Raw genomic sequence first — 25,686 nt, 5'->3', positions numbered from 1 at the left:
TTCCGGTAACATTCACCTAAGTATGTCTGAGCCCGCTGACCGATACGTATCTCCCTAAGTTCTTCTCTCGTCTCTTCTCGAAATTCATGAATATCCCCTCGAATCTCTTGTAATGCTCTAGCCATGTCTTCACAATCCAAGGTCACAGAAGAAGATGTTCTTTCTCCCGGTTGTTGATTGTGTTTTGCATTTTTCTTCCACTTATATCGAATATCATAACGATGCATACGATCTTTCTCTAATGGCGATGTTTCTTCATCAGAATCCAATGGGTGGATATATTTCAAGCCTGTATCATTATCCTTTATCACTCCTCCCTCCCGAGTCTTTTTGAATTTTAATTTCGAGAAGCTACCAAGTGTTATCCCTTGAGCTCGTCTATCTATCAATACTGGAGAAATGCTTTCAGAAATTGCTCCCAAGTGATGGAGGGCAACAGATAGGAGATATGCATGGGGGATAGATGTCCTTTCCTGATTGGTAAATGCACTCCATATGTTGTTCATGACAATGTATGCATATGAGAGCTCAAGTTCTCCTGTCATAAGGTCGTAAATGACTGTGACATCGCGGTGTCGAACCTTACTTTGATCGCTCATACGGGGGTTTACATTTGTCACCACAATTCTGTAAAGGACCTTGGCTAAAGGCTTGAGTTCAATCCTTTTATATTTGTGATACGATCCTGCTTGAGTCTCAGTGAGGTTGAAGATGGTAGCTAGGCGGTGATGCCATATATCTGAATTCAATATCCCATCACCCGCTATGGTAGCGTCTTCAAGACAATCATAGAAGGTCCTCTCATCTCTAGAGTTTTTCTCCTCTGTTCCTGTGTCAATGTTGAATAGATCTCGCAACAAATCTACTGTGAGCACATACTCCCGTCCATTCACGCTTCCAATTAGTTGAACATCTGCTTTTCTTCTTTTATTCACCCTTCTCACACTTGCCATCCACTGTCTAACTGCATCTGCATAAATCTCGTGTCCTGAAAAGTCCAATACTCCGCTCCATCCAAGTTGATCGAAGCATTCTGTCACTCCATATCCTTCAAAGACTTCCCTGTTCACCTTCTTCTCAACTATAAGCCCTTCCAAACTCATTGTTTCCTGTAAACAAAAAGTCAAAATGGTTGGCAGCTTTAATTTTTCTGAAAAGTTGAAGAGGGTTTGTATTTATGCTGCATGAGGAATGGGTTTTCTGACAATAAGTAAAGTGGATAGTAATTCTAGCTTTGACATATGATGACAAATTATTCAACCCACCACCACCGTGTCATTTCCTATGTAGGATTAAATAACATAAGAGAAATATATATATATATATATATATATATATATATATATATATATATATATATATATATATATATATATATATATTCTTTTCCTTTTTTTTTAAACTACCGTTGAAGGTGACAACAATTAAAATGAAAAATTTATTTCTCATTTGATTTGTTTCGCTTCTAATCACCCATCGTCTAATTTTTTTTTATATAACAAATTATCATATCTTTCTATTCCCCTCCCCAACTTAGAACGTTGGATCGTCCTCGATACAAAAATAGTTTAGAAAAAAAATTAATAATAATAATAATAACATAAGATAAAAATAATAAAAATAAAAATAAAAATAAATAAATAAAAATAGAAATAAATAAAACACATTAAATCACGGGTTGCCTCCCGTAAAGCGCTAAGTTTTACGTCTTCAGCCGGACGGTATACCTCGACTAAGTTGTTTCTGAATATTGAGGTACCTCGAGTGTTGTTTTCTCAACAAGTATCGTTTCGCCATCTACCATTCGAATGTAAGGTTTGAGTCTTTGTCCGTTTACCTTGAATGGTTCACCGCCTTTCGTGTCCTTGATTTCAATGGCTCCATGATCTGCCACATTTGTCACCACAAAAGGTCCACTCCATTTACTCCGAAGCTTCCCGGGGAAGAGTTTGAGACGAGAATTAAATAACCACACCAATTGCCCTTCAAAAATTTGTTTTCGGACAATATGTCGATCGTTAAATGCTTTCGTCTTTTCTTTATAGATCCTTGAGCTTTCATAAGCTTCTTTTCGAATCTCTTCCAATTCAACAAGTTTGAGTTTTCTTTCCGTACCTGCATCACTCAATTCAAAGTTAGCATTTTTTATGGCCCACATGGCACGGTGTTCCAACTCCACCGGAAGATGGCATGGCTTTCCATAAACAAGCCGATACGGGGACATGCCAATGGACGTCTTATAGGCTGTTCGATATGCCCATAATGCAACATCTAATCTTAATGACCAATCTTTTCGGTCGGGACGAACAGTCTTTTCCAAGATTCGTTTTATTTCCCTATTTGACACTTCTACTTGTCCACTTGTTTGTGGGTGATATGGAGTGGCTATCCTATGTGTGACACCATAGTGTTTTAGTAACTTTGCAAAATGCCAATTTTTAAAATGGGAACCCCCGTCACTAATAATAGTTCGAGGGATTCCATGTCTAGAAAAGATGTTCTTTTTGACAAATTTACAAACAACACTATGGTCATTCGTGCGTGTAGCCTCGGCTTCGACCCCTTTTGATACATAATCAACGGTTACAAGAATGTATAGATTGCCAAAAGAAACGGGGAACGGGCCCATGAAATCAATGCCCCATACATCAAAAATTTCAATTACTAAAATTGGGGTCATTGGCATCATGTCCCGTCGTGAGATCCCCCCAACTTGTTGGCAACGAATACAAGCTTTAACGAATGTATGTGCATCTTTAAAAATAGAGGGCCAGAAAAAACCGCTTTGTAGAACCCGGTGACCTGTCTTTTTGGCACTAAAATGCCCTCCACATGCATATGAATGGTAGTGTCGAAGAATGTCTTCTTGCTCCGTAAGTGGTACACATCTCCTAATCACTTGATCCGCTCCAATTTTGAAAAGATCCGGGTCCTCCCATATGTAGTATTTTGTTTGAGAGTGGAAGAACCTCCTTTGTTGAGCCGTCCAATATGATGGAGTTTCCCCTGTCACAAAGTAATTCACTAAATTAGCAAACCATGGTATAGTTTTGACAGCAAGAATATGCTCATCCGGAAAGTTTTCTTGAATAACTTCCGTTGAGTTATCATTATTAATTATTCTAGATAAATGATCCGCCACAACATTTTCGGAACCCTTTTTGTCCCGAATTTCAAGATCAAACTCTTGAAGAAGAAGGATCCATCTTATGAGACGTGGTTTGGCATCCTTCTTTTCCAAGAGGTGGCGAATGGCACTATGGTCTGTAAAAATTACAACTTTAGATCCCCATATGTAAGATCTAAATTTGTCAAGTGCAAACACGACCGCAAGCAACTCTTTTTCGGTAGTAGTGTAATTCAATTGTGCATCCGAAAAAGTTTTGCTCGCATAACAAATTGCAACGGGTTTTTTATTCACCCGTTGTCCCAAAACTGCCCCTACCGCGTAATCACTCGCATCACACATAATTTCGAAAGGTAAAGTCCAATCGGGTGATTGCAAGATAGGGGCTTCAACAAGTTTGTTCTTTAATGTGGTAAAAGATTCAAGACATGCTTTATCAAAGGAAAATGGTGCGTCTTTTAAAAGTAAATTACAAAGAGGTTTTGAGATTGCACTAAAATCCTTGATAAATCTTCGATAAAAGCCGGCATGCCCAAGAAAAGAACGGACACCTTTTACCGAAGTGGGTGGGGGAAGAGTAGAAATAATTTGTACTTTGGCCCGGTCGACTTCAAAACCACGCTCGGAGACAACATGACCAAGTACAATTCCCTCCTTTACCATGAAATGACTCTTCTCCCAACTTAAAACCAAATTAGACTCGATACAACGTTTTAAAACTTTTTCTAGTTGGTTTAAGCATGTCTCAAAAGAAGATCCAAAAATTGAAAAATCATCCATGAAAATTTCTAATGAGTCCCCCACCATGTCTGAAAAAATAGCCATCATACATCTTTGGAATGTGGCGGGGGCATTACACAAGCCAAATGGCATCCTTCGGAAAGCAAAGGTGCCATAGGGACATGTGAATGTGGTTTTGGATTGATCTTCGGGGTGGATGGCAATTTGATTATACCCCGAGTATCCATCCAAAAAGCAATAAAACTTTTTCCCGGACAATTTTTCAATAATCTGATCAATAAAAGGGAGAGGGAAATGGTCCTTTGATGTTGCAGCATTGAGCTTGCGATAATCGATGCAAACTCTCCATCCGATGACCGGTCTTGTTGAGATCTTCTCTCCATCTTCTGTATCCACCACTGTAATGCCCGACTTCTTTGGCACTGTCTGTGTCGGGCTCCCCCAATCACTATCAGATATTGGGTAGATAATACCCGCATCAAGCCATTTCAGCACCTCCTTTTTAACAACTTCTCGCAGATTTGGGTTGAGCCTTCGTTGTGCATCTCGGGATGGCTTTGCTCCAGCTTCAGTGATGATTCGATGCATACATGTGGCTGGACTAATTCCCTTTAAGTCTGCTATGGTCCATCCAATTGCTCCCTTGTACTTGGAAAGCACCTTCAGTAATGCTTCCTCCTGTGGACCTGTCAAATCAGAAGATATGATAATTGGTAAGTTCTCATTAGATCCTAAAAAGAGTATTTAAGATGTGAAGGAAGAGTTTTAAGTTCAAGAGTGGGTGGCTCCTCCAAAGATGGCTTAAGTGGGTCCAAAAAACTTGTTGGCAATTTTTCAACTTGATAACTCCATGGTGGCCTCTCTTGCTCAATAGCATTTTCAAATGCCTCCTCAACCATCTTGATGTCATCTAACTCTAAAACTTCGTCCCTGTCATTAGAAAGAAAAAACTCCAACGGATCGGGGTGTAGGATTTTAGGAGTGAATTGATGCACTAAGTCATCAACCACATCCACACGATAACATTCATAATCTGATGGTGAGTTAGGAAACGTATTAAAAATATTAATTCTAAGTTTCCTATTTCCAAAAGAGATATCCATGGCACCCGTTCTACAATTAATTTGTGCATTTATTGTTGCCAAAAACGGGCGACCCAAAATAATAGAAGGTTGACTTTCTTTATAGGTGCTTTCAGTGTCAAGAACAAGAAAATCAACTGGGTAATAAAAATCTTCCACCTTAATGATGACATCTGATAAGATACCCCGGGGAATTTTTGTTGACTTATCGGCCAATCGTAAAATAATATCAGTTTGTTCCAGAGTGCCTAAGTCATGTTGATCAAAAAGATTTCCCGGGATTATATTAACACTAGCTCCAAGATCAAGGAGCGCCTTTTTGATATTAATATTACCTAGGGTAACAGAAATTAAAGGTGTTCCGGGATCTTTAAGCTTGGGTGGAAGTTTATTTGATATTATGGAACTTGCATGCTCGGTTAAGTCAATCTTTTTAGGGAGGTGTGCTTGGAGTTTGCATTTTTGAACACACAAATCCTTCAAAAATTTAGCATAAGAAGGTACCTCCTTAATAAGTTTGACTAACGGGATATTTATTTTAACTTGACTAAATAGATCCCACATGTCTTCCATTTTCGGCCCTCGCTTCCCAAAAGGGAAGGATGCCGGTTTCTCTAAAGCCGAAGGGTATGGTGCGGTATTAACCTCCACACCATGCTCCCTAACTTTAGAGTCATCTTTACCCTTAACTACTTTTTGTTTCTCAGATTTGAAACCTTTCTCAAACTCTTCTTTTTCATCAAAAACGACCTCAGTGTCACTGTCGTTATCTAAAGTAGGAGCACTTACCTTGTTGTCAACCTTTTTCCCACTACGCAAGGTGATTACTTCATTCACTTGATGCTTTTTTCCAGGTCTTTGGGTGTGATATGGGTTGACTGTTGTAGTGCTTGGAAACTTGCCATCTTCTCTTTTCCCAATTTGCTCCGCCAGTTGAGCAATCTGCTTTTCGATAGCAGCTATGGACTTGGAGTTAGTGTCGACTTTCTGATATGTTTGGGTTATGAACTCCATGATTTTGTCCAACTTGTTGCCATCCGTTTCCTCCTTCTTTGATGTTCCACCCTGGTTAAAGTTGGACTGCTGGAACTGTTTTGGCTGATTTTGGTTTTGGTAATTCCCTTGACGGTTGTTGTTGTTTAAATTCCCATTGTTGTTGTAGTTCCCGCCTTGGTTGTAGTTCCGATTGAATGATCGTGGATTATTTTGGAATTGACCATAGCCGTGCACTTGACTGATTTCCTCTTGACTTCTCATGCACTCATCTGCAATGTGTCCTGAATCTCCACAGCTTACACATATCTTCTGTCCCTGCGAAAAAAACACACCTTTCTCTTTGCCTAGACTAGAGAGTAGTAAGTCAAATTTTTTATTTAAAGAATTAATATCAGATTTGACTTCATTTTTCCAGTTTTTGTCTAGTCCAACTGAAGCAGCAGATGAAACTGGGTTGTCCCGTTTCTTATCTGAGTAATTGGTTTTTGAACCATGACTCAACTGCTCCAAGAATCGCCAAGCGTCTTCACTATCTTGCATCATAATAGTGCCGCCAGATGAGGCATTAATCATGGTTTGATTGGCAGTGTCGACTCCATCATAAAAGAAACGTACAAGTTGCCAACGGGGAAATTCATGATGGGGACATGAACGCAACAATTCCTTGAGGTGTTCAAATGCATCATGAAATTCTTCATTGGGTTTTTGTGCAAAATCTTGTATAGCTTTTCTTATTTCCGTTGTTTTACTAGCAGGGTAAAACTCTTGCAAAAATTTAGTTTTTAATTGCTCCCAAGTAGTAATACTATGGGGGGCAAGAGAAGTGAACCAATACTTAGCTTTTTATTTTAAAGTGAACGGAAATAAGTGAAGTCTAAATGAATCTCTATTAGTTCCTCGCGGATTATTCGCGTTAGCAATTGCAAGGAACTCATAGAGGTGATTGTATGGATCATCAGTTTTATGGCCTCTAAAGACGGGTAAGACACTAATTAGTTGTGGTCTTACTTCCACATGATGCTCATTTCCTTCCGCGAAGAGTATAGGTGAAGCATCATCATACTCTCCTGGCTGAAAATGAGATGCCACAGATTGTCTATTAGGCTGCGGAAAGTAAAGATGAGGGAATTGGTTACCTTCGTTGTAGTATCCTCCATTTGCATTGTTGAATCCACCATTTGGATTCCTTCGATATTGATTCCCAAAGCCTTGATTTCCGAACCCATCGTTGTAGTCATTGTTGCCACCATTGGGGAAATTCTGGTTGTTCCAGTTATTGTTGTAGTTCCCGTTTCCACCCCGATTGCCTTGATTCCGCCTATTACCACCATTGTGGTTCTGATTCCAACCAAGTCCGTTGTCACTTCCATCATCAAAATCCCAGTCATCCTCGTTACCACCATTACCGAATTGAGGACCAACATTTCTAGGATTTTGGTTTTGATTTCTAACATTACCACCGTTGTGGTTTCCTACATTGCCTCCCATATTTTGTGCCCAATTTCCTCCGTTCCCACCATTTTGGCCACGGTTGTTTCTATTCGGTTGTGGTTGCACTGGTTGGATGATTGGTGCACCGGCATTGTTGTTATTTCCATTATTCCCATTGTTGTTGTTTGGGAATTGAGGAGCTGGTGGTGGAACTAGTGGTGGAGGATTATTGGCTGCATCCTCATGCCCCTCGACCACATCTTCCACGACAACGTTATCTACACTCATAGTGTTGATGTTCCTTCTGGCGACCCGATTTGAGCGAGCTGTTCGTTCGATTTCCGGATCAAATGCAAGCGGTGAAGAGCGTCCGCTATGTCTTGTATGCATGCACCGGTGTGCCTGCACCACACAAATAAAACAAAACGTGAACTGCAAACGAGAATTGAAAATGTAAGTAAAAGACTATAACTACTTAAACACAATAGCTCAAGCGCACAATCTCCCCGGCAACGGCGCCAAATTTTGATCGAGGTCGTTATATCAATCAAAAATAAACCAACTAACCTAAGTAGATAGGGTAAGTCGGGTCGAATCCACAAGGAGTTCGTGGTTAAACATTGTGTCAAAGTAATAAATAAAGAGAAAAGTATTACTAGCAATTGTCACGGAAAAGATTAAAGTAAAAATCAAACAAAAACTTGGAGATTTATTAATTAAAATGAGAAAACTAGAGTACTCCCGGTTCAGTTATAGACAGTTTAGATTCACACACTTTCTTCCCTAGAATCCTAATTCAATTACTTAGATGCAATTGGGGTTTATTAACTTGTAATACATAGTTTGGATACACAATATGTTCATTCAACTAGTTGTCTTACTCCTTTATATCTAAGTGAATTGGGAACAATTAGTGAACTAGCAATAAAATGTCTTACGACTACCTATTACCATATTAAGATTCAATATCATAAATTGGAATAATATATGTTGATTCAATCACTTGTCTTTATTCCTAAACTAATTGAACTTGGAACAAATGATGAATTGACAATAGACTATCTTAATTATGACATCAAACAATTCATACAACCCAATTTCACTTATCATTACCAAAGATCATCATATGAAGCATAAAATAACAATTGAAATTAATTAGAATTAAGTAATAATCAAGTGTGTTCATCCAAAAGTCTTAAACATCCCCGGAAGTAACCCTAATGATTTAACCTTCCATTAAATTCATAAAAACAATAACTTTGATGAAATGATTGAACTGCATAATAGAATTCATAAACAAACTTAAAATCATCCAACAATTGTAACCTAATGATTATCAAAATATGAAACAAATAAATCTTGGGAAGAAGTAATCGTTTCTGAAAGTTACTAAAATTGATGAGAATCACCGGTTGAATGATCTTCAAATGTTGCTTGATGATGAATTGAATCGAATCTTGCCTTGAATCCGGATTGAAATGGAATGGATTTGTGTTTCCAAATGTTTCCAAGGGTTTAGAAGCCTCAAAAACGCAGGAAAAAGGTCTCAAAATCGGAGGTTGGAACCCTCCAAATTGCAGAAAAATCGTCGGGGCTAGGATGGAATCCGATTAGGTTTTTTTTCTTTAAATAGGATAAGATTGACACATAAAAACGTCTCGACGTCCTGGGACGCTAACCGGGACGCTAAGAGTGCCAGACGACGCTGATGCGGGACGCTAAGTAGGACGCTGAACTCCCATTCTACCAAAAATCCCTGTTAAGAAAGGGCGTCCTATGCATGGGTCAGAGTCCCAGGACGCTTATGTGGGACGTTGACGAAAGATTATTTTGTCATTCTTCCTTCCGCAAACTTCCAAGTTCGATTCTTTCATCCGCACCTTCCCACATAGTATCTTGCTTCATTTTCCATGCATTTTCTATTAATTTCTTCTAGATTTCATTCCTGAAAACTTCATCCAAAACATAATCAAAGTAGGCCCATTCTTGGACAATTATACATCAATTCAACAGATTTATGACAATTTAGTATATTCACAAAATAGACTTATCAATAAGCGTCGAAAACGACTTTTTGATAGAAGATTATTTAGAAGGATTAATCTTAACCAAGTTATAGTATATGTTACAAGGGTTCCGCAGATATAAAGAACGCCGAAATCCAAGTTATAACGAAGAAGTTATGGCTCGTCGAAGTTTTACGGCAAAACCGGCACGGCACCTGGAGACGTAAATAGTGAAATTATGATGGAGGAATTTTTTGCCTTAGTGATCTAAACGAAAGTTGTAGTATACATTAAACCGAGAACATACAAAAAAAGAACGCCCAAATCTGACTTCGTATGAGGAAGTTATGAATTTTCTAAGATTTGGCTTAGTAGTGCACGGCCCGAAACTCGAATTTTAGTTCGAGCAGTTTTTGGCTTACGCAACCTAAATGAGAGTTGAAGATCTCATTAATAGGAACTCAACGATAAAAATATAGACGAAAACGGAGTCTGTATGAAGAAGTTACGAATTTTATGTGGACATTTAATAGTGTAATCTTCTGATACTATTAAATTTAAAATCGGTCGAGAACTAGCCGATGGAGTCAAAAGGAAACTTGTAGCTTGTCTTTACCTACGCATGGATATAAAGAACGTCAAAAACGGAATTCGTATGCGAAAGCATTGAATTTTTAAAGATTGGATTTCAGAAGTGCTATATGCCAAAATGGTCCTGCCCTCCGGTGTTTTATGTCTGGCCCCTGTCTGTACATAGTGGTTGGAAAATACTGTTTAAACGCTTATATAATAGTAATAATAACTAGACTATTAATTAGTCGCGGTTAACGTCAGACTAAACTCTAGTGGTATTGATACTAGGTTTTGTCAAGGGAAAATTGTTTTGAGATAACGAAGTGTTGTCCGAGTACCGAGTCACCACCTTACCAGGTGAGTGGATAGTAACTTTCATCTTACACATAGATATGAAGTATTTTATATAAATTACGTGCTATGTGTGCATAATATCTGTATACTTGCTATCTATACTGGATGAATGATTTTATACATGTTTTAACTGATTTAAACTGTATATGTATTTTATATCTACAAAATATGTTGGGTAAAACATGGGTAGATGATATATGAGTTGAATGATGAGGTGAGAGGTGAAATATACCTTGAGGTGAGGGTGGGAGGTGGACAATGTGAGAAGCCTATTACCCAAGTGTTGGCCCCGTCATTCAACAGAGTATGGATGACAACCACAGACTATTCTAGACAGTCCAGTGGAACACTAGCAGGCTCGCAACCTGTAGGTGTTGTGAACGATGTGTTCACCCGGTGTACTCTAAACCCTGGCGATCATGCAGACTTGGTGCCTAAACCTTGGCGATCATGCAGACTTGTTGCCTAAACCCTGGCGACCACGCAGACTTGGTGCCTAAACCTTGGCGATCATGCAGACTTGGTGCCTAAACCCTTGCGACCATGCAGACTTGGTGCCTAAACCTTGGCGACTATGCAGACTTAGTGCCCGTTGTGTAAACCGTGGCAACGATGGACTTCGTGCCGATTCCTTAGGATGATCCTTAGGAATGAATGAACGATGAATAGCCAATTCTTAGGGTAGATGTAACAACCAGAATCAGAAAGACCAAGAAAAGAAAGGAAAGACTCTAAGTCAAGAGTCAACTCGTCGAGTCCAGGGAGGAACTCGACGAGTCGGAGCGGGATCCGGGGCATAGAGTAAGTGACCGACTCGGCGAGTCGGCTAGTGGACTCGGCGAGTCTGGTCTGGGCGAGAAAAACCCTAATCCCGGGGGTTGTGCCCTATTTAAAGAACATTACATCCCTTCCCCAACCTCTTTACTCCCCTTTTGAGATCCATAAACCCTAAATCGTGAGTGAGAGCCCTTGGAAGCAATTTAGAGCCTAGATAAGTGATTTTGGTGGAAAGGGGCTTGAAGATCAAGAGGCTTGCTGCAAAATGAGTGGTGTAGATCCGGGATCTACTTCAGTTGGAGCATATATTGGAGGTAATAAGCTGTTGCTTTGGCTTTATTGCAAATAGATCTATCTTATGTTTGAGATTTGGGGCATTTTGGGCATGATTGAGATCTATGTCGAGTTAGAGGCCTAGATCTAAGGTTGCTACCTCAGATCTAGACTTGTGATGGTCCAGAAGGTCATAAAGTCATGTCAATAAGTTGTTGGTGAAGCCCCTTTGTCTTAAACCCTAGCCCTTGAGTGTTTTGGGCCTTTAGCTCCTTGGTTTCACGTAAAGTTTGAAACTTTATGTGGGGGATAGACTGTAGAAGAGTGGATCTATGGATTGAAGCCCCTGCATGGCTCGAAAAGCCACTGTATGGATTGAGAACTGGAGAGACTCGGAGAGTCACATGGGTGTACTCGACGAGTTGTATGAATATGTGCATGGACTCGGCGAGTTGGAAGAACAACTCGGCGAGTCTGTTGAAGATTGCCTAGGACTCGACAAGTCTGTTCTTGGACTCGACGAGTCAGGTCGCAGAACCCCCAACCTCTTCTGGTTAAGACGCAGATCAGTGAGTTGAGTGGTGACTTAGTGAGTTGGACAGGATGGGTCTCAGAGATCGTTGAACTCGACGAGTCCTGGGGTGACTCGGCGAGTTGGGTCGTATTTTGAGAGCTTCTGAGTTTAAGGACTCGGCGAGTCTTCGGGTTGACACGGCGAGTCGAGTCAACTGGAAGGTTGACTTTGACCAGGACTTTGACTTTAACCAGAGTTGACTTAGTTTGACTTCTAGAGTTCAGTTTGGAGCTAAGTGTTTTATTGATATTAGTAGCTCGGGGAGCTAGTGGAGCAGCGATTCAGAAAGTGGTCGGACAGCAGCCAGAGGGTTATCAGCAAAGTTCAGCAGTGCGAGGTGAGTCTCCTCACTGTTTGTATGGGTCTACGGCCACAATGCCGACCCATTTAGTTTATGTATGGTAGGAAGACCCGGGGGTTAGCCCTAGGCATTATGCATGAAAGACCAGGAGGAGGCTCCTGGCACACAGTATGTTATTATGTATGGTAGGAAGACCTGGGGGTTAGCCCTAGGCATTATGCATGAAAGACCAGGAGGTGGCTTCTGGCACACAGTATGTTATTATGTATGATAGGAAGACCCGGGGGTTAGCCCTAGGCAATATGTATGAAAGACCAGCAGGTGGCTCCTGGCGCACTGTATGCTATTGTGTATGAAAGACCAGGGGGTGGCTCCTGGCACACTATATGCGGAGTGGCCTAGCAGAGTAGTCTGTATAGTTGTCTTTGTGATACTTGCATGAAAGACCAGGGGGTGGCCCTTGGCACTTGTCTGTAAGACCCAGGGAGTGGCTCCAGGCTTGACCAGAAAGACCACGTGCGGCCCGTGGCATAACCGCAAGACTATGTTTGGCACATAGCACCTTAGCAAGACTATGTTTGGCACATAGCACCTTACTTGATTATGGATATGTTGGTTATGTATGGATCTTGGCTATGTATGGCATGTATGGATCAGTTGGTTTGTATGGTATGTGGTATCTGGGGAACTCACTAAGCTTCGTGCTTACGGTTTTCAGTTTTGGTTTCAGGTACTTTGTTTTCAAGGAAAGGAGCCGGTTCGATCGCAGCGCATCACACTATGTTTTCCGCACATGAGATCTTTGGGATCACATTCTGATATGGTTTTATGATAATATGCTTTGATTACTGACACTTTGGCTTAACACGAGATATTATTATGAATGTTTTATACTGATGGTTTATGTAATAACTTATTTAAAAATGAAATTTTTGGCCTTGAATTTTGGGATGTTACAAGTTGGTATCAGAGCCCTGGTTTGAGGGATTCTGACACACCCTCGGGGGTGTCTGGACTCAAATCGAGGGATTAAAAGCTTTTTACAAGAAAATTGTTTTCTAAAATATGAGTTAAAGGAGTTTTGAGAAAGAACGAAGTGTGTGATGTGCGCGACCGGCCGAGCTCAAGTAAGTTTACCCAAGATACCCATACAAGTTTATATTATGGTTACCAGTTTCAGTAGAACAACATGCTAGAATAGGATTAAGGATCTAGGAATGATGCCTTATGTGCCTGCTTTATGTGCTTCAGCTTATGAGAATTGCATGCTAGTATTGAGTAGACAGCAGTAGGATAGCCTGTTTAGGTTATACCTGATAGTATGAGCTTAGCATTGTATGCTGGTGCATTTTCCTGTTATGAGGATAGGATTGCTTGAGATCGTTCCCTTTGTCTGAATGCTGCTTGCTTTGTGCTTTGTGGGACTCTGAGTGATGGGAGTTAGCCATTAGGTGAATACGTCACGTCACATGTGATCAGGATTGAATAATCTCAGAGTGCTGGATTTGGCCCTATTGCGCAGCTCTCGTTTGAGTCTAACCGTTGTAGGGACGAGTCTTTTACTCGAAGGATTATCTGAGCCTCGTCACATGTGATGGTATTCAGGTGATAACTAATTGGCATTACAAGGAGGCCTTCAGCAGCTGAGGACTGGTTTGGGTAGAGCCAGAGATTTATCTAGGGCAAGCCTAGGATGAGAGTAGCAGAGATCAGTAGTAGTGAAAGGGACTTGGTGAAGTTGAAGCAACCCTTGAGGAAAGTACGGATAGATGTGGAAGGTAGTATGGGCCCGTACTACTGGAAGCAGAGGATCCGTACTCGAGTCAAGGAGGGTCGAGATGGAACCAGGAATCTTGGATAATGTGTGAGACCTCTCGGGGTATGTTTTGATCCAGACATTTATGTGTTTATCTCCAGTATGGTGACCACGCGACATGGAGCAGGAGGCTCAGGATCTGGATCAGGATCGGGCTCGGGCACGGGATCCGAGCAAGTTGATGATGGATTACGCGAGTTCATCGCGTCTGAGATTACGAGAGGCATCCTTGAGGCGACCCCGGTCATTTTCAGGTCGATCAAGGAGGGGATCATTGAGCTGATGGAGGATCGCCTCCGAGCTTTCAGGAGTGATTTGGCGTCTGGCCAGGCGAGTACGCGCACACTGTCCTTCAAGAACTTCAGAGGGAGTGGTGCGCCAGACTTCCACGGGGTGAAGGACCCCATTATTGCCAGAAGATGGATTGCAGACATTGAGTCTGCACAGTTGACGAGCTTCTGTCCTGAGGGGTCGAAGGTTTGATTTGTTGCAGGGTGCTTGAGGGGCAGAGCTAGAGACTGGTGGGAGTCAGTTGGTGATTCCTTGGGAGCCTCAGCCATTGAGGCTATGACCTGGTCCGACTTCGTGACCAGGTTTAGGGCGGAGTTTGTGCCGGCTGTGGAGCTTCATCAGCTGGCCAGGGAGTTCCTAGACATGAGACAGACGACGGAGTCGGTGGCGGAGATTACTACTAAGTTCCGGGAAAGGGCCTTATTGGTTCCTCAGTATGTAGGGGATGAGGAGATGCGGAGGACCCGCTATCATGACATGTTGAGAGCTGATATTCGGGAGCATGTTAGCTTCTCGGCATGCCCGACCCTGGACTCTATGATTGACAGGGCGCGGGAAAGGGAGATTGATTTGGAGCACATTGCGAAGAGGAGGTCAGATCAGACGTATACTTTGGAGGGTCCCGGGAAGAGACCCAAGACTTCAGATCAGCGATTAGTAAGTCGGCAGGTCCGAAGTCAGTGCAGCACGTGCGGAAACCACACGAGGGAGTTTGTCGTTCCAGGGGTTCAGGCTGCTACAAGTGTGGTAGTGATGGTCACGTCAGCAGGGACTGCCCACAGGGTCAAGCCCATTATGTTTTCACTGCAATCAGGTGGGACACAAGAAGGCCGACTGCCCGACGGTGAGGGGAGGAGCAGGGAGTGCGTCTGCCCCGACAACTTCGAGGTTTACGGATGGGTGAGAGCGTAGGGCCTTGCAGTGACAGATGAGGGAGATCTGGATTACAGCAGGGAATGTTGCAGGTACGTATCTATGGCTATTTTCGTACCTATGTGTATTAGGGTTGTTCTTACCCCGGACTCAGGTGATAGTATGTATGTGTTGTCTCTCTGCTTGTATTCGGATTGTACTTTCAGAATTGTCATATGCCAATTGCATACCGGGAACTATTAGTAGCTAGTGTAGGGTCATCCCTCACTTCGGGATCGAAGTGTCCAGTATTATCTCGATTATGACCAAAGCGGTTCAGGAGCGTTGCGTGGAGGTTGGTGGACAGAGTCCATGGAGTAGCCCTCCACCATCATTAGGGTTTGGTGGTTCTAGTCTTGGTACTTGGGATGGCTTTTGGAAGCATCAAGGGAAGTGGTCTATCACTGATGGGGTTGCTCTGAGCATTAGTGTTTCGGACCTTAAAGGCATTAGTTGGAGCTCAGGGGATTATCAGTATCGGGGATGCAGGAGGTGTTCATCTAGTATCCGGTAATCGTATGGTATTTGGAGTGGACTAGTGATGGATCGCTAGCGGCATCAAGGCGATGGTAGTTATCATGCCTTTTGTGCAAGGGAGGAAGGAATGGAAATCCTCGGGGATCGCAGGCAGGAAAGACTTAGCTGAAGCTAAGTGGGGGAGAAACAATCATGTTATGGGAGCAGAAGCGGTTTTGAAACTAGGATAAGTTTCGCTCTCCTGTCAGGAAGGAAGACGACCCAGGTGGCTGTATGAATTGAGGACAGTGCGAATTGGAAGTTTGGAAAACTTGCCAATTGTGAGACCTCATTCTCGAGATGTCTAGTAGCAGATTGCAGAGGAATCGGTTGGGAGTTCCAGTTGGGACATGAGTACCACTTGGGGGTACTAGATTGTGCTTGTATGCTCGACTATGGGTTAGTCGTAGCATCCAATAGCAGCCAGTCGGTGTGGAAGGATGTTGTCAGACTACCGGATGGCCGTAGCATTCACCAGTGGTCAGATAGTAAGAAGAGTGTGGTAAGACTGCGGGGCGGTCCGTAGCAATGGTTAGCAGATAGCGTCGAAGAGTGGTGCGACTGCGGTGTGACCCGTAGCAATCGTATGTGAGGATAGTTAGACTGCGGTGTGACCCGTAGCATTAGTTTAGTAAGACTGCGGTGTGGCCCATAACATTAGTTTAGTAAGACTGCGGTGTGGCCCGTAGCAATCGTATGTGAGTATAGTTAGACTGCGGTGTGGCCCGTAGCATTAGTTTAGTAAGATTGCGGTATGGACCGTAGCAATCGTATGTGAGGATAGTTAGACTGCGGTGTGGCCCGTAGCATTAGTTTAGTAAGACTGCGGTGTGGCCCGTAGCAATCGTATGTGAGTATAGTTAGACTGCGGTGTGGCTCGTAGCATTAGTTTAGTAAGACTGCGGTGTGGCCCGTAGCAATCGTATGTGAGGATAGTTAGACTGCGGTGTGGCCCGTAGCATTAGTTTAGTAAGACTGCGGTGTGGCCTGTAGCATTAGTTTAGTAAGACTGCGGTGTGGCCCGTAGCAATCGTATGTGAGTATAGTTAGGCTGCGGTGTGGCCCGAAGCACTGGTTTAGCAAGACTGCGGGGTGGCCTGTAGCTTTAGTTGGCTGGCAGCGCAGAAGTGTTGTAAGACTATGTGGGTGGCCGTAGCATTCACTAGTTGACAGAGCAAGTATAGTAAGACTACGGGGTGGCCCGTAGCATTCGTCGGTCCCTATTCGCTAGTGCGAATGTATCGGGTGTGTGATTCAGTTGCAGGGTTTTTCAGATAGTTAAGTTCAGGACGGGGCAGCCGCCCGGATGTGAGTGGGCCACATTATGATTGGGTCCGGAAGGCGGTAGGCCATTGGGGACCAAGAGTGGCGTAAGACTGCGGGTAAGCCGTGGCATTCATTAGTAGCTTAGTTCGCGGAGTGTGGGCGGGGGCCCGTATCTCCGAGGTGGCATGGGGGAAACCGGTATTCTGGGTAATGGTAGATCAGTTGGGACCAGGGCGGTCTCGGTTCATCCGGTAGGCGGATGGGAGTCAACATGACTATAGGCAGGAATGATGGTAAGGGATTCGGTGTGAAAAGCCGTGAGCTGATCGGATGATGCTAAGCTGCTCATCGCTGGATCGAATGATCTCAGAGTAAAGGATTTGGCTCGGTGACGCCATTCTCGTCTGAGCCTTAAACGTAGCAGAGAGGGATCTGCTACCTGAAGGATTGTCTGAATTCTCACGATTGGGTGGAGCTTTCAGTATTGGAGCATTGTATGGGGGTTATTCCGTGAGTATTGGTATGATGGCCGGCACTGGGAGTGGCCGGGATTGCGGTTTCAGCAGAGGATCGGTCCTCGAAGGAAATTGGGAAGGTTGTTGCTTGTGAAAAGTGCCTTAGAAAGGCCAGTAACAGAGTAGGGTAAAAGGGTAAACCCCTTGCGAATCAAGGGTAAATGTATCAGGAGTATCGGTATGTTTACCGGTTGGATAAAAGTGTTGTACTCGAAGGTAGTAAGTAACGGGTTATTCTGAAGATGACATCTTCAAGGTTTGGATCGGATGGGCGGAGTGTGTACCTTGTGGTAAGTGGCGACCAGATGGTAAGGTAGTTGGTCGTGGCAGACTTCGAGGACGAAGTCTAGTTTAAGTGGGGGAGTGTTGTAACAACCAGAATCAGAAAGACCAAGAAAAGAAAGGAAAGGCTCTAAGTCAAGAGTCAACTTGTCGAGTCCAGGGAGGAACTCGACGAGTCAGAGCGGGATCCGAGGCATAGAGTAAGTGACTGACTTGGCGAGTCGGCTAGTGGACTCGGCGAGTCTGGTCTGGGCGAGAAAAACCCTAATCCCGGGGGTTGTGCCCTATTTAAAGAACATTACATCCCTTCCCCAGCCTCTTTACTCCCCTTTTGAGATCCAGAAACCCTAAATCGTGAGTGAGAGCCCTTGGAAGCAATTTAGAGCCTAGATAAGTGATTTTGGTGGAAAGGGGCTTGAAGATCAAGAGGCTTGCTGCAAATGAGTGGTGTAGATCCGGGATCTACTTCAGTTGGAGCATATATTGGAGGTAATAAGCTGTTGCTTTGGCTTTATTGCAAATAGATCTATCTTATGTTTGAGATTTGGGGCATTTTGGGCATGATTGAGATCTATGTTGAGTTAGAGGCCTAGATCTAAGGTTGTTACCTAAGATCTAGACTTGTGATGGTCCAGAAGGTCATAAAGTCATGTCAATAAGTTGTTGGTGAAGCCCCTTTGTCTTAAACCCTAGCCCTTGAGTGTTTTGGGCCTTTAGCTCCTTGGTTTCACGTAAAGTTTGAAACTTTATGTGGGGGATAGACTGTAGAAGAGTGGATCTATGGATTGGAGCCCCTGCATGGCTCGAAAAGCCACTGTATGGATTGAGAACTGGAGAGACTCGGCGAGTCACATGGGTGTACTCGACGAGTTGAATGAATATGTGCATGGACTCGGCGAGTTGGAAGAACAACTCGGCGAGTCTGTTGAAGATTGCCTAGGACTCGACAAGTCTGTTCTTGGACTCGACGAGTCAGGTCGCAGAACCCCCAACCTCTTCTAGTTAAGACGCAGATCAGTGAGTTGAGTGGTGACTTAGTGAGTTGGACAGGATGGGACTCATAGATCGTTGAACTCGACGAGTCCTGGGGTGACTCGGCGAGTTGGGTCGTATTTTGAGAGCTTCTGAGTTTAAGGACTCGGCGAGTCTTCGGGTTGACTCGGTGAGTCGAGTCAACTGGAAGGTTGACTTTGACCAGGACTTTGACTTTAACCAGAGTTGACTTAGTTTGACTTCTAGAGTTCAGTTTGGAGCTAAGTGTTTTATTGATATTAGTAGCTCGGGGAGCTAGTGGAGCAGCGATTCAGAAAGTGGTCGGACAGCAGCCAGAGGGTTATCAGCAAAGTTCAGCAGTGCGAGGTGAGTCTCCTCACTGTTTGTATGGGTCTACGGCCATAATGCCGACCCATTTAGTTTATGTATGGTAGGAAGACCCGGGGGTTAGCCCTAGGCATTATGCATGAAAGACCAGGAGGAGGCTCCTGGCACACAATATGTTATTATGTATGGTAGGAAGACCTGGGGGTTAGCCCTAGGCATTATGCATGACAGACCAAGAGGTGGCTCCTGGCACACAGTATGTTATTATGTATGATAGGAAGACCCGGGGGTTAGCCCTAGGCAATATGTATGAAAGACCAGCAGGTGGCTCCTGGCGCACTGTATGCTATTGTGTATGAAAGACCAGGGGTGGCTCCTGGCACACTATATGCGGAGTGGCCTAGTAGAGTAGTATGTATAGTTGTCTTTGTGATACTTGCATGAAAGACCAGGGGGTGGCCCTTGGCACTTGTCTGTAAAACCCAGGGAGTGGCTCCAGGCTTGACCAGAAAGACCACGTGCGGCCCGTGGCATAACCGCAAGACTATGTTTGGCACATAGCACCTTAGCAAGACTATGTTTGGCACATAACACCTTACTTGATTATGGATATGTTGGTTATGTATGGCTCTTGGCTATGTATGGCATGTATGGATCAGTTGGTTTATATGGTATGTGGTATCTGGGGAACTCACTAAGCTTCGTGCTTACGGTTTTCAGTTTTGGTTTCAGGTACTTTGTTTTCAAGGAAAGGAGCCGGTTCGATCGCAGCGCATCACACTATGTTTTCCGCACATGAGATCTTTGGGATCACACTCTGATATGGTTTTATGATAATGTGCTTTGATTACTGACACTTTGGCTTAACACGAGATATTATTATGAATGTTTTATACTGATGGTTTATGTAATAACTTATTTAAAAATGAAATTTTTGGCCTTGAATTTTGGGATGTTACAGTAGATCCTTAAGAGTAAAGAAGATAATGGGGATGGGTAATTGGTTTGATTGTTCGATGTTTAAACATAATAATTATATTATTGTGGGTTGAAAACCCTATGTAGTCACCGGGTTTCCCAACCTGACCCACTCAAGCTTATTTGTATCACAGGTGTCGATATGAAGCTGCTTTACACTGAGAGATTTAAAAGAGATGTAGATCACTAGTGTAAATGAATGTAAGTTCTGTTTATGCTTATGTTTCTGTATTGACGATGACATCCCAAATGTTTTAAAATGAATAATAATACATTTCTTCATAAATGCTTTGATAACGTGTTTATCCTGTTTTACTGGGAACAAATTCCGCAACATTTTTATTAAAAGAAGTACTCTGATTTTATAAAGCATAAAAAAAACGGTCTTTTTTGGCCGTGAAAATGGGGATGTCACAGTTGATATCAGAGCATTAGTTTAAGCGAACTAGGAATAAGGATTTATTTCTAGACTTAAACTTAGAATGCTAAGCGATGATCGTGAGGAGCGTGTCTAATAAATTTAGGTAATACACCTGAATAAACACAAGCACTAGCTTATTTAGGGAAAATGCCTAACATGCTTTTATGTGCTAAATGATTTATGATATGCATTATATGATCGGATCTATGGTCTGTCGCCGACCGGATCTGGAAATTTTATGTGTTTAGATTTCTAAACGTTTAATTACGATGTTAGAACTGACATGTAACTTTTCGGAATAATAAGGAGGATTACACGTCTAAATCTTCTCTATCTATATTCTCGTCTCGATGCAATGAATGCATGCTTCCGTGAAAATAACGTCATGGTGAAGACTCATAGAAAATTGAGTAAATAAAGAAAATGAAAAGGCTTATGATAGTGAATGACACCTATCGGAAGATATCATAAGAGTGATATCTTGCCTTTAGAATATGTCAGGCAGTACGTTTAGAGGAGTACGGTACGTCCGAGGTACACCTTCGATTGGCGGGATGATGGAACGATTGGTGTAATTCTTGAATTTGTCCCATCGTATGGATTCCACCGCCAACCGAGTTGAAGTAGAATTGATGATTGAAGATACGCATGGAAGAAGTCCTAGTAGAGTCTAGGAAAAAATTTATGATTGTTTGGACACATTTATATATGTTAAAAATTGTTTTTTTTTGTGATAATGAATTGGAAAACTGTGAGACAATACTTGGGACGAGTATGAGTAGGTGTGAATGGTAGTAGAGGCCTATACTACCAGAAGCACAGGACTCACACTTGGATCAGGGAAAGTCACAAGGTTACCAAGAAGCTAGTAATTGATTCTGTTTTGTTCATGTATGTCGTTACCATCGTTTCGGTAACGACTAAGAAGATGATTGTTATTTCGACCCTAGTGGTCATATCAAATTGAGTCCGGCTACGATGAGTATGTTACATGGTTCAGAGAACCAAGTTCGATGTAGCATCTGACTTAAGCCAAGAAGATTGAAGTAAAAGATAATCGAAGCAGTATCGCGCTCATAGTTTGTTGAAAAATGTTTTTATATGTGATCATCACTGAAATAAGATGAATTGGTTTTATATTATCTAACAAATATTATCAGTTATTTCAGGTTGCGTGGATTCGTGCTTAATTATGAAATAGAAAAATATGCAAAAGACGAAATACGCAAAGACGGAAAAATAGACGCAATATTTGGTCGTTTGAAGACAAAACAAATCAAGACTAAAATCGTCAAGAATTTAAAAACCTCAAGGGTCAAAAATGGAAATTCAATTCACAATTGGATATATATATATATATATATATATATATATATATATATATATATATATATATATATATATATATATATATATATATATATTATATAAATATATATGTATATATATTATATTGTATATATATATATATGTATGTATATTGTATATATTGTATATATATATATATATATATATGTATGTATATTGTATATATTGTATATATATATATATATATATATATATATATATATATATATATATATATATATATATATATATATATACATGAATCATGCATATATATATATATATATATATATATATATATATATATATATATATATATATATATATATTGGAAAGAAATCTTCACAAAAGCAAAAGTACCAAACATCATGTGTGCTTCCAACCTTTACAATCAATCACTTCATTACTTTTCCTTAAACAAACAAGAGTTGCTTGATTCCTTTGCATATATATAGATGCATGTTTACATGAGTTTTTGTGTGTGTTTTGTGTTTCCTTGTAATATATCTCCTATTACTCACTCAACTCCAGAAGAATAAACACATAGCCAACCTCAAAATAATCTCCAAACACCCTCCAAATACCCTCCTTAAACCTCCTCCAAAAACCATTTCAAATCACCACAACCATCACCACCTTGCTGTTTTTCGACATCAGAATTTGCAAGTTAAGAAAAAATTCACCGAGCACAACTCAACAAGATAATACGGGAGAGATTTGCACCGCAAATTATTCAGGACCTTACCTACATCCAGGAATTTTCCTCGATTTTTTTGACCACTGCAAACCCCAGAGAGACGCGAGAGAGAATTGGCTATCCAGAGAGATTTACTACGAAAATCTATATTCGTAACCACCCAAAGCTCTTTCAACATCACCCTCTTTGTTACCTTATACCACCAAAACTACAACCTTATTACACCTTCTACCACCCTCCAAATACCCACCTCAACCTCATCAAATCACCTTAAAAAACCCCATACCCACATACAAAAAAACATTACCCGTGTATTTTGTATCGTTTTGTAAACAATTCATTGTTACATAAAAAGAACTTATTGTTACTTACCGGATTGAACTTTGAACAAATAGAGACACAGTCTATTACGATCCAGTCCAACCCTAAGCCTGTTAGTCATTTATTTGACTAACAACTTGACAAAACAGTCGTTCCACAAGTCCCGTTCTAACACCACCTACTATATATATATTTATATATTTTATTAACGCTTTATGTCATTTAAATACTGTCATTTATTTCATTTATAGCTTTCAGTCATTTATAGCTTTCCAGTATTTATTTATTCCGCACTTCTTATCTTTCCGCATCTAATCTCATTAAATATATATATCTGTCACCCAGTAACTGGTAACCGAGCCTTTTATTCGTGGTAATCAGATTGTTATATATTTCTAACAATTGGTATCAGAGCTTGTGTGATTTACCTTGAAATTTTTGTCGAAAACTTTTGGTTAGCGTTTATAAACCTTCCATAAGCTTTTCTTTAAAAATTTCATTTTAATATTACTTGTTCAAAATCCTTAAAAAAAAAATTATTAAAAGAAATTATAAAAAAATTATAAAAAAAAAATCTTAAACAAAAAAAATTCAGAGCTTGTGTGATTTACTTTGAAATTTTTGTCGAAAACTTTTGGTTAGCGTTTATAAACCTTCCATAAGATTTTCTTTAAAAATTTCATTTTAATATCAATTGTTCAAAATCCTTTCAAAAACAAAAATTTTATTATGTCTTCTGCTAATTATTCCAACATGAACTCTGTTTCTATTGCTAACAGCTTGGGATCTGGTTCACGGGCACCCATACTTATTCCTGAAGAGTATAATTCGTGGGTTGGCCGTATGAATCTTCATCTTAACACCATAAGTGAAGATGTCTGGAATTGTGTAGAAGGAACATATGTTACTCCAGAAAATATGGCTACTCTTGCTACAAATCAAGCCACTCTTGCTGAAACCGAAAAAAGGCTGCAACTCCAAGCCAAAAAGGAACTTGTGTCTGGAATTCCCCACAGTATTCTAAGTCAAATGGATGATATAATACTGTTGACTGCAAATCAAATCTGGGAAAATTTAAAAAATCGTTTTTGTGGAAATCAAAGAATTATTGGAAACAAAAGAACATCTGTTTTAAATGAATTCGATAATTTCAAGATGCTTTCATCAGAAACCATCCATGATGCTCATGATAGGTTCAATTTTATCATGGTAAAAATGAACAATTTGGGCATCAAAAAGACACAACACGAGATAAATCTCAAGTTTCTAAACAATCTTTACGAAAGCTGGAAGATGGTTAAACTCATCATTCAGGGAAATCCAGCCATTCATACTGAAACTTTATACAATTTGTATGGAGAACTTCAATCGTATGAATCCTCGATTGACCCACCAACCACTACAGCTTTTGGAGGACCACTTGCTCTCGTTTCCACATCTTCTCAAAACCAAACACCTTTTAATGAACAAAACTTCAATCATTTTAATCAGACATCTTTTCAAAACCAACCCTGTTTGAACAATTCTTTTGATCAATCTGATTTAAATGATGAAGCAGACTACCAACAACTGTGTGCTTTGGTAGCAAACACAAACCTCCAGAGATTTATTCCAAATCACGGTCAATCGAATTTCAAACCAAATTTTCAAAACCGACCATCATTTGGACAAAATAATTCTGGATTTCAACCAAGACCTCAACCTGTTCAAAACAACTCAGGTTTTCAACCAAGACCTTATTTTGGACAAAATTTTCAAAGACCTTCCTTCCAAAACAATTCAAACCAAGGTTTTCAAAACCAGGGATTTCAAAACAATCCCAACTCAAGTCATCAAAACAATAACCAAAACAACAGTTTTCAAAACCAAAACAGAGGATTCCAAAATCAAGGTTACACTAATCAAAACAATGGCTTTCAAAACAACCAAAATTTTGGATTCCAACATAACCCTTCCCAATCTTCCCAACAAATCCAAACTCAAGCTCCTGAAAGACTTCCGATTAAAAGTCAAAAGGATGACAGTGATGAAGAAGTGATCATTTGTCACAACTGCAAAGGAACTAATCACTATGCCAGAGAATGCCGAGCTAAAAACAAAACCAAAGTCAAAGACTCAGCATACTACGCTCAAAAAGCCGATGAATTAAAGAAACAGGAAAATCAAGATAAGCAAAGAGCATTGATGGCAATCCATGAACCAAACGTGGAATACTGGCCAACTTCTGAAGACGAAGCTGACAATGAACCAACACAATCAAACTTATGTTTCGTAGTTGGTGTTGATAGACCTTCAAGAGCTCCAAACGTCATAGAACAGGTATGGTCTATGATCTCTGAACTTGGTCTTTCGAAATCAATTTTTGAGTCCCATATAACCAAGATTGAGAAAAGTCTAGAAGCTGATCTCAAAAAATATCATGACACAATGATCAATTCCGATATCTGCAAATCTGAGTTACAAACCTTGCAACTCAAATTTGGAGAATCAACAAGGATAAAGAACAAATTGGAAAGAGACGTTGAAAGAAAATCAGAAGATTATAATCACGTCTTGGAACAATTAAATCAAACCCTAATTCAGAAAAAGGATTTGGAACAAAAAAATCAGTCAGTCATTTCCTCTGAAACAAAAGATGTTTTAGAAAAGGAAATCCTTCAGTTGAAACAAAACTTTCAAGAATCAACTGAAAAATACAAAACTTTAAATGAAAAACTGACTAATTCTTTAAACCAAACCAATTTTCTTGAATCTGAAAACAAAAGATTG

General features: G+C 40.9%; 1 non-coding gene across 1 annotated transcript; it reads left to right on the top strand.

Annotated features, from left to right (window-relative positions):
- Positions 1 to 6,577: 6,577 nt before the first annotated feature.
- LOC145168045 (small nucleolar RNA R71) lies at positions 6,578 to 6,684 on the top strand. Its single transcript, XR_013741639.1, has one exon. It is a non-coding gene; the product is annotated as a small nucleolar RNA R71 (small nucleolar RNA).
- Positions 6,685 to 25,686: the final 19,002 nt, after the last annotated feature.

The sequence above is a fragment of the Lactuca virosa genome, chromosome 3, assembly GCF_052849685.1.
Source record: "Lactuca virosa cultivar CGN04683 chromosome 3, Lactuca_virosa_CGN04683_v6, whole genome shotgun sequence".
Classification (NCBI taxonomy): Eukaryota; Viridiplantae; Streptophyta; class Magnoliopsida; order Asterales; family Asteraceae; genus Lactuca; species Lactuca virosa.
This window is presented reverse-complemented; position numbering and strand designations above follow the sequence as displayed.